The following is a 16,312-nucleotide window of genomic DNA, read 5'->3' as shown; positions in this document are numbered from 1 at the left end:
AAATGAATGAAGTTTATTGGTTGTAGTCCTAGTCTGAAACGCTGTTCTCGTATAAATTAATAAAACCGTGTCTTTCGTTTACTATTTGATGATTAACTGAACGCCCAAAAATATCAATGAAGTCTGTGGAGCTGCAGCTTTAAAAAAAAAAAAATGACTGAGTATTCCTTATGACTAGTAGAAATATTGTCAAGCGAGAATCTCCAACAATTTAAAACGAAATGTCTGTTAAATACATTCTTGGCAGAAGCAAAAAAGTTCTGTGTTTTAAATACTTGTGTACTGTGGGGAGGAAATGGCTTCCAGGCTTCGAGGGCCGTGTGTGTGTGTGTGTGTGTGTGTGTGTGACGCTGAGATTATTACTGTTTTTGCCGTGTTCATTTCTTTGGTGCTACTAATAACTTTGCGTAACCTTCACTGTATACAGTGTGAGTTGAGGGAAAGGTACATGTTGTTAGGGATGATAGTATAGGTGATTCGGAACAAAAATATTCAACTGAACACATGCCCTTTTCTTAACTGTATCCGACATACAGCTGTTTGAAAATTAGAATGATCTTCTTCACCAGCACTCAAATGCAAATACAACCAAAGCTACATTAGGCTACGTAGTGATGTCTTTACTGACCGTTTCAATGTGCACTTCACTTCGCTTGTATTCTACGTGAACGTGCTGAACTAAATGAAGGAGTGTGCAGACGAGCTCTCTATAAGAGCTGCAAAATGCCTTGCGGACTTGATGGTGGACTTTTTGAACATATTTTGTGAGGAAATGTTTACAATTAAACAAAACATTAGATCACATGTTTCATTTGCCATTGCCTGCATGTGCCTTGTTCCCCACTGTTGTCATTAATTCCTCGTAACCTATTAAGAACAGGACCTACGTTCATAGGATTTTTTGGTTCAGAATCGCTGTTATCCCTCTAAGCATGTACCTCCTGACTCGCCCTGTATACATGTTATGCGACAAACTTGATACCAATCGTATTTCTTCCCAATTGAATATAGATCAGTGGAGACTAGTCGCTCTTCTTTCTCATACGTATCACCTAGTAATAATGTTGCACCAGTTATCATTACAATGTTGCAGTGCAACCAACAAACGAAATTGAATAACTCCATCTACGCATTCTCTATGGGTAGCTGGAGTAAACAATAACTCGACACTGATGCTGCCTTCACAAGGCACATTGTGTTTATCCCTCACACATAAATAACAAATGCTAACGACTTCTCAGTGAAATAAAGTAATCGCCAGGTGCAAATGTATTGTCCACTTCTGGACGGCAGCTATAGTGGGCCTTTGGTAACTCAAGATGGTGGTGGAAACAGAAAATTACATAATGACAAATTCAGTAGATTGTCTGACGGTAAGATATTTCAGTTACCAAAGCCAACAGATTAATCTTCAGGACCTGTGCTGGATGCTGAGGGACCTCCACTGCTGTGTCAATGAGATATCTGCTTCCTTCATTTTGATGTAGATTTACATATTATCAGACATGTCATTTCGCTATAGTGTAAAACACGCTGATATTCCTCTTCTGTTTATAAAAGCAACTATTTATCAGTTGCTTGTCGTATATTCAGTCTTACAGGGTGCATATGAATAGTTTTTCGGGTTACTCTGATTCCTTTATGTGAACAGCTGACCTTAATATATTTCGTACGGACATTTCTGCGGGGATTACTCCGTCTGTTGACTCATTCATACGGTCGTTGTGTTCCGTAGATAACTTCAGCAAGGAGAACCATGAGGTTTTGCTGCTATTGCACTGGCCGTGTTTACAGATAAAAATTACTGGCTACAATGGCCGCCCGTTACGCAAAACAGTTATTTTATATAGACCCAAACATGTTTCAGCATCTTTGTGCCGACCTCAATGGGTTTTCTTTATTTAAATCTGTAAAATTTGAATATGTTTCATGTGATAAGTAATCTACGGAAATTAAACCTAAAATAGCTTTCACCTGTTGTTGTAATTGCCTTAATTTTACGTTATAGGGTTTTGCAGTACCTCTGCATATTATCGTTTGTTGGTATCTTGTTATCTGCAACTACATTTGTTAATGTGAATTTGATTGTGCTTAGTCAAGAAATCTTTCAGGCATTAATCTAAAATAGTTGAGATACATAATGGGTAATGGCAGGGACTGGGATACTGTATCTCCACAGTATGAGTAAATTTTGCCCGTGAATGACTGCTAGCCGGCCTGAGTCGCCGAGCGGTTCTAGGCGCTACAGTCCAGAACAGCGCGACCGCTACGGTCGCAGGTTCGAATCCTACCTCGGGCATGGATGTGTGTGATGTCCTTAGGTTAGTAAGGTTTAAGTAGTTCTAAGTTCTAGGGGACTGATGACCACAGCAGTTAAGTGCCATAGTGCTCAGAGCCATTTGAACCATTTGAATGACTGTTACGCCAAGCCTTTGAATTGCGTCCACTGACGCCCCACGTTGCTGTTTTCCCCGTTGTTAATGTCTTTTTTTTTTTTTAGCACTATCAAGATTTTTCTTTCCGTCCTTTTCTTTTTTGAGCATCCTTTGAGATTAGGATCCCATTTACTACTAATTTACAAGCAAGAATTTAACGTTTGCCACTTACACAGTGCCACGTCTCCTGCAGATCTGCTGGAACGTGAAGCATAATACATCTGTAAAAGGAGACATCGAATTAATGTAAAAATCCAACATTTCTGTAGACGAGTGAGTATGTAGCGTAGGAGTATTCTCGCTGGCAGCGAAGTAGTGCTCTTAATGTGATCCACGAATTCCAAGCAAGTGCTGATGCTCAAGAACGGCAAAGACGTCAGAAGACCTCGCGATAGAAAGTGAAGTGGCAGGTTACTCGGTGTTTGTCACGATGTTACGGTTAGAGCTCTCAGAGGTTCTCAAAGAGGCTTGAGTTTTCCAAAGCCTTCGTCGAACATCCTGTGACGAGTTATTTTTGTCTCCCTTCATCACGTATCCCCAGGGAAGCAAATGTCTTCGCCACATCCCAGATGAGAATATTACAGGTTAGGGGAGAAATCTCCTTCCCCTGGTATCGAACGTAATTGAAAAGTTCAAATGGCTCTGACAAGGGAACCTCCCCATCGCACCCCCCTCAAATTTAGTTATAAGTTGGCACATTGGATAGGCCTTGATAAACTGAACACAGATCAATTGAGAAAACAGGAAGAAGTTGTGTGGAACTGTGAAAAAATAAGCAAAATATACAAACTGAGTAGTCCACGGGTCGCATAGGCAACATCATGGACAAAGTACGCTCAGGAGCGTCGTGGTCCCGTGGTAGCGTGAGCAGCTGCTGAACGAGAGGTCCTTGGTTCAAGTCTTCCCTCGGGTGAAAATTTTATTTTCTTTATATTTGCATAGTTATTATCTGTCCGTTCGTTCATTGACGTCTTTGTTCACTGTAATAAGTTTAGTGTCCGTGTTTTGCGACCGCATCGCAAAACCGTGCGATTAGTAGACGAAAGGACGTGCCTCTCCAATGGGAACCGAAAACATTTGATCGCAAGGTCATAGGTCAACCGATTCCTCCACAGGAAATCACATCTGATATATTCTATACGACACTGGTGACGGCATGTGCGTCACATGACAGGAATATGTTGTCGACCCACCTAACTTGTACACTTGGCGAAGGGGTAAAAAAATTCTTCTACCTTGCCCGATTTAGGTTTTCTTGTGGATGTGATAATCACTCCCAAAAAAGTGATGAAAACATAAGAGTTTGTCACATAAACTGTAAATAAAAAATTAAACTTCTCACTCGATGGAAGATTTGAACCAAGGACCTTTCGCTCCACAGCTGCTCACGTTACCACGAGACCACGGCGCTCCTGCATTCCCAATCTCCTTGACGATGCATATCTTCCCATGAACTACTCAGTTTGTATATTTTGCTTATTTTTTCACAGTTCCACACAACTTCTTCCTGTTTTCTCAATTGATCTGTTTTCAGTTTTTCAAGGCCTATCCACTGTGCCAACTTATAGCTAAATCTGAGGGGGGTGCGATGGGGAGGTTCCCTTGTGAGCACTATGGGACGTAACATCTGAGGTCATCAGTCCCCAAGAACTTAGAACTACTTAAACATAACTAACCTAAGGACATCACACACATCCATGCCCGAGGCAGGATTCGAACTTGCTCGCCGCGCGGGATTACCTTAGCGGTCTAAGGCGCTGCACTCATGGACTGTGCGGTTGGTCCCGGCGGAGGTTCGAGTCCTCCCTCGGGCGTGGGTGTGTGTGTTTGTCCTTAGGATAATTTAGGTTAAGTAGTGTGTAAGCTTAGGGACTGATGACCTTAGCAGTTAAGTCCCATAAGATTTCACACACATCTTTTTCGAACTTGCGACCGTAGCGGTAGCGTGGTGCCGGACTGAAGCGCCTAGAACCGCTCGGCTACAGAGGCCGGCGAATGCTAGTTGATTTGATTTTTTTTAGCATAAGTACTTACCTACGTATTAAGTGTCAAATATACCAGTATGTTCCCCTACATGCTAGAAACACATTTCCATAAGCCCTCGTGTTCTTCTTGACATGTTTTTGAGCATGTCCGATGTTACAGAGCGAAATGCATCCTCAACAGCATTGCGCAGTTCTTCGTTTGTAGCATAACGACGTGCAGAAACATGCGATTTAATGACTCCCAATAACAAGTTGTCAGATGTGATGAGGTCAGGACCTCTGGTGGTCATTTCAAAGGGAACAGGTGTTGCTGGTGAACCATGACTTACCCACCGTCCTGGAAAGTGTTCATTTAGGAGCTCACAACCTGAAAAGAGCATAGTGAGGAGTCACTGCGTCTTCCTGCAACCATAAGCGTTCCGTAAGGCCATTTTCCTGAAGCTGAGGTATTAACAATGTTTGTAACATGCTAAATAATTTGCGCCATTCACAGTCCCTCCAAAAAGCATGGTCCAAGCAGATGTTGTGATGTCATCGCTGCCCATATCATTACGTGAGGGTTCCTTTCTAATTCGACTGTGCAATTGAGAATTCTCTGTGGCCCAAACGACAATATTTCTAGCACGTGAACCACGATAAATGGCACATTCATCTGACAACATAATCTTGGCACAGTTCACTACATCTGGAAAGAGAGTTAATAAAGCATGGCACACTAGAAACGCACTCATTCCGGTCTCTATCCGATAACTGTCTTTACGAACGTCGGTCGGAAATGTCGAACCTTAAGTTCCTTTTTTTCATGTGATCTCGCACTGTTGTTCTCGGCAAACGTAGTTTCGAAGCGCGTATACGTGTCGCCTTCATGGGAGATAGTTCAATCGAAGCAGAGACTCCGGCATACGCTCTTCTCGTTTCATTCCTTCCACTCCTCGGCCTGTCTTCAACACTGCCAAAAGCGAAAACACGCATTTTCCACTACAGAAATGTTGCGTTTCGCGCTGGAGCCTTATTAAATCTTTTCTGGAATGCTTCCATAATCTCTCAGTGTGTGCCCTGTATGTTGTCATTCGTGCGTCCACACACTTCTCACTAAGCGTTCCTCAATAGTGTAACTGTGACCAATCACATCTGCCTTTCCACACAAAATTTGTTTCTAAGGTTGTTTTGAGGGTCTAAGAACGACTACGCCAGTCTTCTGTGATTAATTGGTGATTGCTACAGGCGATTTCTTTGGCTCCAGTAAGATAGAGGTGCTCAGCCAAGTTCTATGGTAGAAGCATCATGCGTCACGCATGTGCGCTTAGCAGCCCTGGTGATCACCTTCTGGACATTTTCAGAGAGGTCTAAACTTGGCTGTATGCTTAGCACCATTACATCGTACAAGGTCGGCGTGACAGAACTAGAGAAATTTCCGCACACTTACGTCCGTTTTACACGAACAGATTCCTGTCAAAATCGACTGCTCGTTGTGAGTGCGTGTCACGTGCTTGCGTGTAAATTGTGGTGTCACTCGGCCGGCAACCATTTCGCGCGTGGGCCAGCCAGTGCTGTAAGTGATCAACTGACTGTGCTGAGGAGTTCTAAAGTGTGCTGCAGACTGCGCATGTGCAGGAACAGGAGGACTGTGACGTCGTCTACTAACAGCGAAGTTAACCAGTTCTAGCCCTGCTCACTGAAGCTGTAAGGAAGTAAAGTTTTTTTTTTTTTTAAATTACCGCAACCAGTCGCAGACTTTTTTTCAACTATTGTATTAGTACTTATTTATTTAGCGACATGTTTCGAGGGAATGCCTCATCTTCAGGCTAAATGGCATTACAAAAACAACCTTACAATAAGGTCATACTGATGTTACATAGTCTTTGTATAAATGCTGTGGCCATCCTGTGGAAGCAGAGAAAACTTAGTAAGAGGCGATGTCACTTTGGAAGCTGGACTGATTGCACTAAAATGTTTTGTAACGGTCACTCACTCTGTTCTTCTGGCGTGGCAGTTTCCACACCTCAGTGCATCACGACGAGAATAAGTAATAAGTAATACAATAGTTGACAAAGTTTGTGACTGGTAGCGGTAATTAAAAAAAAAAAAAAACCTTAACATATTTCTTGAGACAGTCACGGTCGAAAAATAGTCAAAATGGCTTCAAATTCTGTAAGGAAGGATTTTGTGCTTTTGTGTCTTCTAGTCTTTATTTTATTGTTTGCTTTGTTTTCGTGACACATTGCAAAGGTCGCACGAATGTTCTACCGATGTTCTCCCACAAGAGGGACGAAATATGGTTCAAATGGCTCTGAGCACTATGGGACTCAACATCTTAGGTCATAAGTCCCCTAGAACTTAGAACTACTTAAACCTAACTAACCTAAGGACATCACACACACCCATGCCCGAGGCAGGATTCGAACCTGCGACCGTAGCAGTCCCGCGGTTCCGGACTGCAGCGCCAGAACCGTTAGACCACCGCGGCCGGCTGGGACGAAATATCTGTAAGCAAAAGTTATCTACGTTTTTTTAGCGCCTAGACGAAGAAAAAACTGGGACTATGTATAAATAAAACATAAATCAATTTTTTAATCAAAATAGCTTCAATACTGAAAAATTCAGATCTGTTTAACGGGAAAAATAATTTTCCGTGTTATTTGTTTGAATGACACTTTTTTTTTTCTATTGTTTGAGTTCTCAGGACTATGGAGAATTTTGCGTGTGACTATTCTCAAGAACACCACAATGAATTTTACTTTGGTAGCTCACATATTCTGTTACTAATGCTCTTTCCTACATTCTGTTGTTACATTTCGCGTTTCTCACCAAAAGGCTTGCCCCTCATAAACACACTTTCATAGTCCAGGTGCCGAGCTGCACAAGAGAAGTAAAAACCAGACTCATTTGCCAGACAAGACCGGATCGAGTTCCCCGTATGTCAGTTTCTGCTACTAATCGTGATAAACACTGTACACAAATCTTGCACTTCAGCGCCCCAAGTGTTGGCTTGTATCGCTTGGGCCTTAAACCAGTCCTGTTGCCACGAGTTGTCACATAAGACAAGAAAAGTCGCTCGTGTATAATGGGCTGTAGTCATAAGGCAACAGTCACGTCCGCCAAGCTGGTCTAAATAGTGCAGAAGTAATACTTCCAGATACCTTTTCCTATATACGAGGTGGAATCCAAAATTTTTGGGACTGGTGCTGCCATCTGGAAAGGAGGAGTAGTAGATCTTTGCACTGCTAGGTGGCAAGAGCTGCATATCTGATGAGTCAGTGTGCGGAGTGGCATTCAGCTGGGAGGACATGCTGCGTGTCCACAGCGATTTCCGTAATTGTGTTTGGTGTGTGGCGATCTTACAATGGATCCACGAACAGAACAGTGCGCATGTATCAAATTGTGTTCGAATCTTTGGAAAAGTGCTACGGAGACCCTTGCAATGATTCAACAAGTGTTTGGGGGACACAGCCGTATGTGTGTGTTTGAGTGGCATGCTCAGTTCAGGGCCATACAGACGTCGAAGATGATGCTCACACTGGAAGGCACATTAGCCTCACAATGCCAGACATAGTTGCCAAACTTTAACAATTGGTTCGTGCGGATCGACACCGAACCATTCAAGACCTTGAGGGTGAAGTAAGTGTTGGTTACGGGACATGTCAACAAATGTTGACTGATGAATTGGGCATGCATCGTGTCGCCGCAACATTTGTGCCAAGGATCTTGACTCCAATCAGAAGGTTCACAGTGTATTGAAGTGTACACAGACCTTCGTCAGACTGCACCTGATGATCCAACCTTCTTGTCACGATAAAAGGTGGATTTACAGTTATGACCCAGAGACAAAGCAACAATCGTCCCAGTGGAAGAGCCCGGCTTTCCAAGACCCAAAAAAGCGAGACAGGTGAAGAGCAAAGTGAAGAGCATGATCATCGTTTTCTTTGATACCAAAGGAATTGTGCACAAAGAATTCATCCCACCCAACCAAACAGCAAATTCTGCATACTACTGTAACGTTTTGTGACAGCTACATGAAAATGTGTGGCAATGATGAAAGGCCGTCAGTTCAACAATCTAGAGAGGATTCAAGAAGAATTGCTGGCGTTGATAAACACCCTCAAAGAACAGGGCTTCCAGAAAATGTTTGACAAGTGGCAGAAACGCTGGGACCAGTGTCTACATGCAAATGGGAACTACTTCGAGGGTGATGGTGACAATTAGTCCAAAGGTAAGGTTTTGAACAGATGGCAGCACCAGTCCCGAAAATTAAGAATAGCACCTCGTATCATATGGTCTAGGCCATGTCCAGCAAGGGCAGAAAGGCGTGTAACCCACTCCCCCCTTACCAAGAAAAAAATTATATTAACTGAATTCTCATAGTGCCTCGCAAGACAGACAGAAGTATCAATTCAGTATCAATATGAAGGAAAACACAACTTCATTTCCAACCCTAACTACACTCCTGGAAATTGAAATAAGAACACCGTGAATTCATTGTCCCGGAAGGGGAAACTTTATTGACACATTTCTGGGGTCAGATACATCACATGATCACACTGACAGAACCACAGGCACATAGACACAGGCAACAGAGCATGCACAATGTCGGCACTAGTACAGTGTATATCCACCTTTCGCAGCAATGCAGGCTGCTATTCTCCCATGGAGACGATCGTAGAGATGCTGGATGTAGTCCTGTGGAACGGCTTGCCATGCCATTTCCAGCTGGCGCCTCAGTTGGACCAGCGTTCGTGCTGGACGTGCAGACCGCGTGAGACGATGCTTCATCCAGTCCCAAACATGCTCAATGGGGGACAGATCCGGAGATCTTGCTGGCCAGGGTAGTTGACTTACACCTTCTAGAGCACGTTGGGTGGCACGGGATACATGCGGACGTGCATTGTCCTGTTGGAACAGCAAGTTCCCTTGCCGGTCTAGGAATGGTTGAACGATGGGTTCGATGACGGTTTGGATGTACTGTGCACTATTCAGTGTCCCCTCGACGATCACCAGTGGTGTACGGCCAGTGTAGGAGATCGCTCCCCACACCATGATGCCGGGTGTTGGCCCTGTGTGCCTCGGTCGTATGCAGTCCCGATTGTGGCGCTCACCTGCACGGCGCCAAACACGCATACGACCATCATTGGCTGAAGACGACACGTCTCCATTCGTCCCTCCATTCACGCCTGTCGCGACACCACTGGAGGCGGGCTGCACGATGTTGGGGCGTGAGCGGAAGATGGCCTAACGGTGTGCGGGACCGTAGCCCAGCTTCATGGAGACGGTTGCGAATGGTCCTCGCCGATACCCCAGGAGCAACAGTGTCCCTAATTTGCTGGGAAGTGGCGGTGCGGTCCCCTACGGCACTGCGTAGGATCCTACGGTCTTGGCGTGCATCCGTACGTCGCTGCGGTCCGGTCCCAGGTCAACGGGCACGTGCACCTTCCGCCGACCACTGGCGACAACATCGATGTACTGTGGAGACCTCACGCCCCACGTGTTGAGTAATTCGGCGGTACGTCCACCCGGCCTCCCGCATGCCCACTATACGCCCTCACTCAAAGTCCGTCAACTGCACATACGGTTCACGTCCACGCTGTCGCGGCATGCTACCAGTGTTAAAGACTGCGATGGAGCTCCGTATGCCACGGCAAACTGGCTGACACTGACGGCGGCGGTGCACAAATGCTGCGCAGCTAGCGCCATTCGACGGCCAACACCGCGGTTCCTGGTGTGTCCGCTGTGCCGTGCGTGTGATCATTGCTTGTACAGCCCTCTCGCAGTGTCCGGAGCAAGTATGGTGGGTCTGACACACCGGTGTCAATGTGTTCTTTTTTCCATTTCCAGGAGTGTATATTATGAACATTGTTGTTCATTGCTCACGATCAGCTAATTGCGGCGATTTGCTATTTATAGTGTTTACTCACATAATCGTAATTTCAGACAGTCACGCTGTATTGGTGTATACAAAGTACATCTGTTACGTCAGTGACAGGCATACTTTGAAAATGACACATTGCCAGAATCAACTGATAGTGTGAAATAAATGACTGTGATTGTAATACAGCCAAGGTTGGAAATTGAATTGCCTTTTGATAGATTTGTGGCTACGACTATGCCACCCCTCCCCCTCTCACCATTCATCAACTGGTCACGCTGGTGAGTCCGGAGTGAGCGATGAGAGTTCTATAATTGGCGCAACAGTAAATCTCGTACTCGGAGGAATGAGGTGCCAGTACCATGGTGGTATTTTTTTTATACATTACCTGACAGAAAAAGTGAAGTACCCAGAAGGAGAGGGGGAAACAAAATGATAGTACACACGTTGAGGGGGTGTGTGATGTCACTGCAGTAATTACAAAATAGTCAAATTTACAAAGAACTTGGCATTATGAGTCCACTTACCAGTATGACCTTGCATCCCCCATGGCCACGATTCAATATGTAAGGGGTAAAGCCATTGTATCCTGTCCTGAGGCAAGCTCGCCCACAGTTGCTGTTACTGATCTTGATAATGTGGGTATAGGCACTGGGATGGAGCTGATGCCCGAGTTCGTCCCACGTATTATGTCAGTCACAGATCCGAGGATCTTGATGGTCGTGGGAGTACCTCATCATCACAGAGACAGTTCATAGACACATGTGTCAGGTGTGGATAAACATTACTCTGTTGAAAAATGGCACCACAGTGCTGTCACATGAGAAGTAAGACGAGAGGATGCAGGAGGTCAGTGTTGTACTGTTATGCCTTCAGAGTTGCGTTAGTCACTGTCACCATGACCTGTATTCAATATACAATGGCTCCTCACGCCATGATGCCAGGAATAGCACCACCGTGCCTCTACTAAACACTAGAAGAAAGGGACCACTCTCCATGTCGCCATCATATTTACTGATGCAGGTCTCCTGAGTAGTGCCGAACCGTGACTCATTGTTGAACACAATATGATGCCATTCATCGTAGTCCATGCTTCCTTGCCACAGCATCACTCTGCTTGCACTGTTACTGCCTATGGACAGGACGGTAATTCACTAGTCCAGCTGCTGTTACTCTCCGACCAGTGGGGCGGAATGACTGAGAATGGTGCGAGGAGTCCATTACTTGTTCTCTGATCGCAGGCACAAATGTGAAGGGTTTATAATGTGCTTGGTGCACAATACAGTGATCATTTCTTTGTGGTGGTCACATGTGGATGACCGGAACCTGGACCACAAGTATGTCTACCCTTTTTCCCATGCGTTCCAACATGGGACCACTGTCACCAGACACCAGTTTTAAGCTGAAGTGTATGGAAGGAGGTAGCCATTGAGAATTGTGAGGGATAGGTCTGCACCTTATGTACAATATTATTCAGTCTGTACATTGAGCAACTAGTAAAGGAAACCAAAGAGGACTTTGGAAAGAGAATTAAACTTCAGGGAGAAGAAATACAAATTTTAATGTTTGGCAATTACAAAGACAGTAAAGAACTTGGAAGATCAGTTGAATGAAAATGATAGTGTCTTTAAAAGAGTTGAGAAGTTATTAGATGAACATAAATATAAGTAAGGTAAAGGGTATTTGAGTGTAGTCTAACTCAGATGATTGCTGAGTGAACAAGATTAGGAAATAAGAGATGAAAAGAAGTAGATAAGTTTTGCTATATGGAGAGCAAAATAACATGATGCCAGATGTTAAGAGGATACAATATGTAGACAGATGAAACAAGAAAGCTTTTCTGAGAGAGAGAAAAGTGGTAATGTCAAATCTAAGTTTATTCTGTTAAGAACTATTAACTGAAAGTTTTTATTTAGAATGTAGAGTTATATGAAAGTGAAACGATGATGAATAGCACAGGAAGAAGAAGATGGAAGCTTTTTAATGGTAAACAGTAAAGGTAAAAAGAGGAAAGTATCTTCTAAATTATGGTGTTACAGAGGAATGCTGAAAATTAGGTGGGTAGATCGAGTAACTGATGAAGGCGGGAGACAAGAAATATACGGCACAACTTAACTAAAAGGGGGATTGGTTAATGGGATGCATCCTGAAACATCAAGCAATAGTTAATTTAAAATTGGGTACATTTGTGGGGTTTTGAAAAACTGCCCAAGATAACATACACTGAGACTGGTGTCAAAATGGGGACACATCAAATTCATCACAAATGCTGAGATGGCAAGAACTGGGCTTGGAAACCAGTGCATGATATCAAAAGCACCCACAAGATAGTTTTTAGGGGAGGTGTGGGGAGGGGGAAGACCTGGGGCCTGGAGTATGTTCAGTATCTTGAAAGATGAATAGCAACTTGCAGGTAGCCATTAAAAAGATCCGTTTTCATTGCTGTTAAATAACTGTGTAATACTGACTTTTCAATCATTTTGGTGAAAGAATAACACCCATATTTTTACCTTTCTTTGTGAGCTAGGAGGGGGTGGGGTGTGGTCCCTCCTTACCTTGTGGGTATGGACACCCTGGATCATAAGTAGGTAGCTAATCACAAAATACATGTCAGCCTGACTTATCAGGTGATAGGCTACACACTAACATACACTGATGAGACAGAACACTATGACCACTGTCCACCGCGACACTGGATGCCACCTGGTGGCTTTGCCCTTCACGTGAGATGGTGACAAAAATATGTAAGCAGAGCAGACACGGATGGCTAATCACCCTAGTGAAGACACAGGCTGCAAATTAGGAAATCCATCAACATAAGGTACTTTGACAAAGGGCAGATTATTGTTACACAGAGCCTGTGAACGAGTATCTCAAAATCAGCAAAGCTGGTTGACTGGCCACATGATACTGTTGTGAGCATCTATGAAAAGGTGTAGGACAGTGAAACTACCACTGGATGCCAAGTGGTTGGGCATCAACGACTCTTCACAGAATGTGGGGTTTGGAGGCTTGTTGCCTCTATAAAGTTGGATAGATCGTGATCTGTGGCATCTCTGCCAAAATAGTACAATTCTGGTGCACGGACAAGTGTTTCGGAGCACACTGTTCACAATGCATTGTTGAATGTGGAGCTCCACAGCAGACCATTCCTACATGTTCACCTGTTGATCCAACATCATCAATTGCGATTGCAGTGGGCATGTTACCATTAGGATTCGACCATTGCTCAATGGAAACATGTCTGTTATTTGAGTGAATCATATTTTTGCTACAGTAGGTTGATGATCATCTCCACAAGTGCCATCATCGAGATGAATGGTGGCTAGAAGCATGCAGTGCGCTACGGATGCAGGCTAGTGGAAGCAGTATTTTATCATTGTGTTCATCGTTGTCTTCAAGCCAGAACAAACTTGTTGTTCAAGTGTCAGTGACAGATGAACCATTAATCCTACAACTGCTAAAGGGAGACATTCTTCTACCCTTGTATGGGAGCTGTGGTAGTAACTGAAGAGACACTGACAGCTGCGAACCACCTGCATCCCTTCATGCTTGATGTCTTCCCTGAGTGTGATGTCACCCTTCAGCAGTATAACTGTCTGTGTCTCAGAACCAGAATTTTTTTACAATCTTTTGAGGATTATAGTGAATTCCTGTTGATGACTTGTCAACCAAATTCACCTGACATAACTCCTATGGAACCCAACTGGGTCACTGTCGGGTGCCATCAATTGGTACGCAAATCAGTGGCCTGTTATTAATGGCAATTACATGACCTGTGCATAGGTATCTAATGCCACATACCTCCACAAACCTACCAACAAACTGTCGGATGCCTGATATGCGGAATCAGTGATGTCCTTTCATTTCAAGATGGACAAACAAGCTATTAAGCAGATGGTCATATTGTTTTCGCTCCTCAGTGTACATAATCAATTCCAGCAAACTCTTAACTGCACCATGTGCTCCCTACATATGTGAGAAAGGCTGTCCTTGTGTGACTGCTGCGTGTTAAAGGGATGTCTAGAAAAATTAATGTGGGAAAAGGCTTAGTTTATAAGGAATGTCAAAGGATCCACACCACTGCAAATTTCCATGTTTCAATTGATATTGTCAAGTTGTAGATACACTATGTCACGGTGTCAGTTGTACAGGCTGTTGGTGTGAAGGCTGTAGTAACCTTAATGTTACTACACCTACTGCCCACAGTGGACATAATTTGGGCCAGTACAGCAAGTATAGCCTGCACTAACATTCAAATGGGCCACCAGGGCAGCTCGGTCACTGACAACCGTCACCAAGTCTCCAGTGCATGCACAGCAATACCCCAGCAACACCTGCCATAGTTAGTATCTTAATAAGGACACGCATGAGCCTCCAACTCTCAGTTGTTAAAGGTGGTATAGATGTGTTCACTGCTTTCTTTGTATTCTTGTCGATGCCATTCTGTGACCCAATAAATTTGAATCTCTTTTGTGGCCATGTTTTTCCTTGTGTTCGTATTTAGAACCCAAGTGCTGATGAGTGAGGATCAAAGTTTCCCATGTTTTGGATTCTGTGGTTTCTCTGCTGTGAAGTTCTTTCATGGACACTTTACTCCATTCACTTCTGCACCAGCAGCAGGAACATACAGCCTTCTTGGAGTGGTTGTTGGCTGTGCTGAATCAGGCTCAGCTGCTTGTTGTTCACCCACTGCCGTTTGCCATCTATAATGCATCTGTGAAAGACTGAGGCGCTTACGATATGTGGCTTCACCAACATTTCAGGGTGTTCCGAGTGGTCAACAAAGAAATTTTTAAGGCACATTCCTTATCATACATACCCCCTCATATGTGTCACTACATGTGTGAATCAGTGTCACTTTCTTTTGATGATATGTGTAGCTTATTGCCCACCTATCACCACAAGTGTGTGCATGCAATTGCTACATGTGTTGAATTCCCCTGATGTTTCAAATAGCTGCAGCAATCATATCAAGCTTGGGTGGCTGAGTTTCACAGCCTCAGTCTTAAGTGTTGCTATGTCGTGATTAAGTCTCAGGAATCTTAGTGGATACCACGGGCAGACACATGATCATTTGTTTCACTCAAATAAGGAGGTGTGTCAACGTGCTCTTCAGTTTGAGATCCCTACGTTGGAAGAGGTTTTGAATATTGCACAGCTGATCCAGGTTTCTTATATCTTGAGCCACCAATCAAAGTCTTGGGGTGGTGTTGCCATTGTTGACAGCACACATCCTTGGTACATGAAGCCCAGCGTGCTGGGGGAAGAGGCAGCTGCAGTACAAACAAGCCAACTGGGTCAACACTAACAAAAATATAAATGGCAGCAGAACAGTTGAATACCACTTCCTTCATGCACATCTTGCTTCATACAACATGAGCAGCCCAAGCAGTGGGCCTCTTGCCATAAAGGTAAACAAAAAAGAAGTCACATAGCAGTGGTATGTTGACCTCTACCCCCAGGAGTCATTGCAGGCCTCAACGGACATCGATACTCAGATTTTTTTCTCATTGTGTTTTTCATTGTCTGCAGGCCAGAACAAACATTTCTGTTGAAATGTAAGTGATGGATAAAACATTAATTCTACAAATTGACACAGTGACCACCATGTCCCTACTCAGCTCATAGATGTGCACCAGGAAAGACTCCCTACAGTTAGCACGCATTGAGTTTCAATCAGTAAGCTATAACAAGCAGCAGATTCCTGCAGGCTACAAGTCAATTGTCCATTCTTTTATATACTTGGTAATCAACGATGCGAGTACTGAAAATTTGTTTAGGTTTGATGCTTCCGTACTTTTGGTTCTGCTGTTGCAGATGCGGTGCATCTGTTGTCAGACCAAGTGCCTTATCAGGAACTGGATTCCTCATGTTCTGAGTCTACAGATCCGTTTGCTCCAGGGTTAGGTTGTGCAAACAGTTTAACTCCGGCCACCCCCACTTTTTTTGGGGGGTGCGGCCAGCGGTAGTAGCTTTACGTGACCAGGTCAAGATGGAACTAGATCATTTAAATTCATTGGGAGTAATTA

General features: G+C 44.0%; 1 protein-coding gene across 2 annotated transcripts in view; it reads left to right on the top strand.

Annotated features, from left to right (window-relative positions):
• LOC126199154 (zinc finger protein 625-like) overlaps nt 1-16,312 on the top strand; it is a 241,005-nt gene that overhangs the window by 198,327 nt on the left and 26,366 nt on the right. The window lies entirely within an intron of this gene.

Source organism: Schistocerca nitens, chromosome 1 (assembly GCF_023898315.1).
Source record: "Schistocerca nitens isolate TAMUIC-IGC-003100 chromosome 1, iqSchNite1.1, whole genome shotgun sequence".
Classification (NCBI taxonomy): Eukaryota; Metazoa; Arthropoda; class Insecta; order Orthoptera; family Acrididae; genus Schistocerca; species Schistocerca nitens.
The sequence above is the reverse complement of the archived record's forward strand: the minus strand, read 5'-3'. Positions and strand labels throughout refer to the sequence as shown.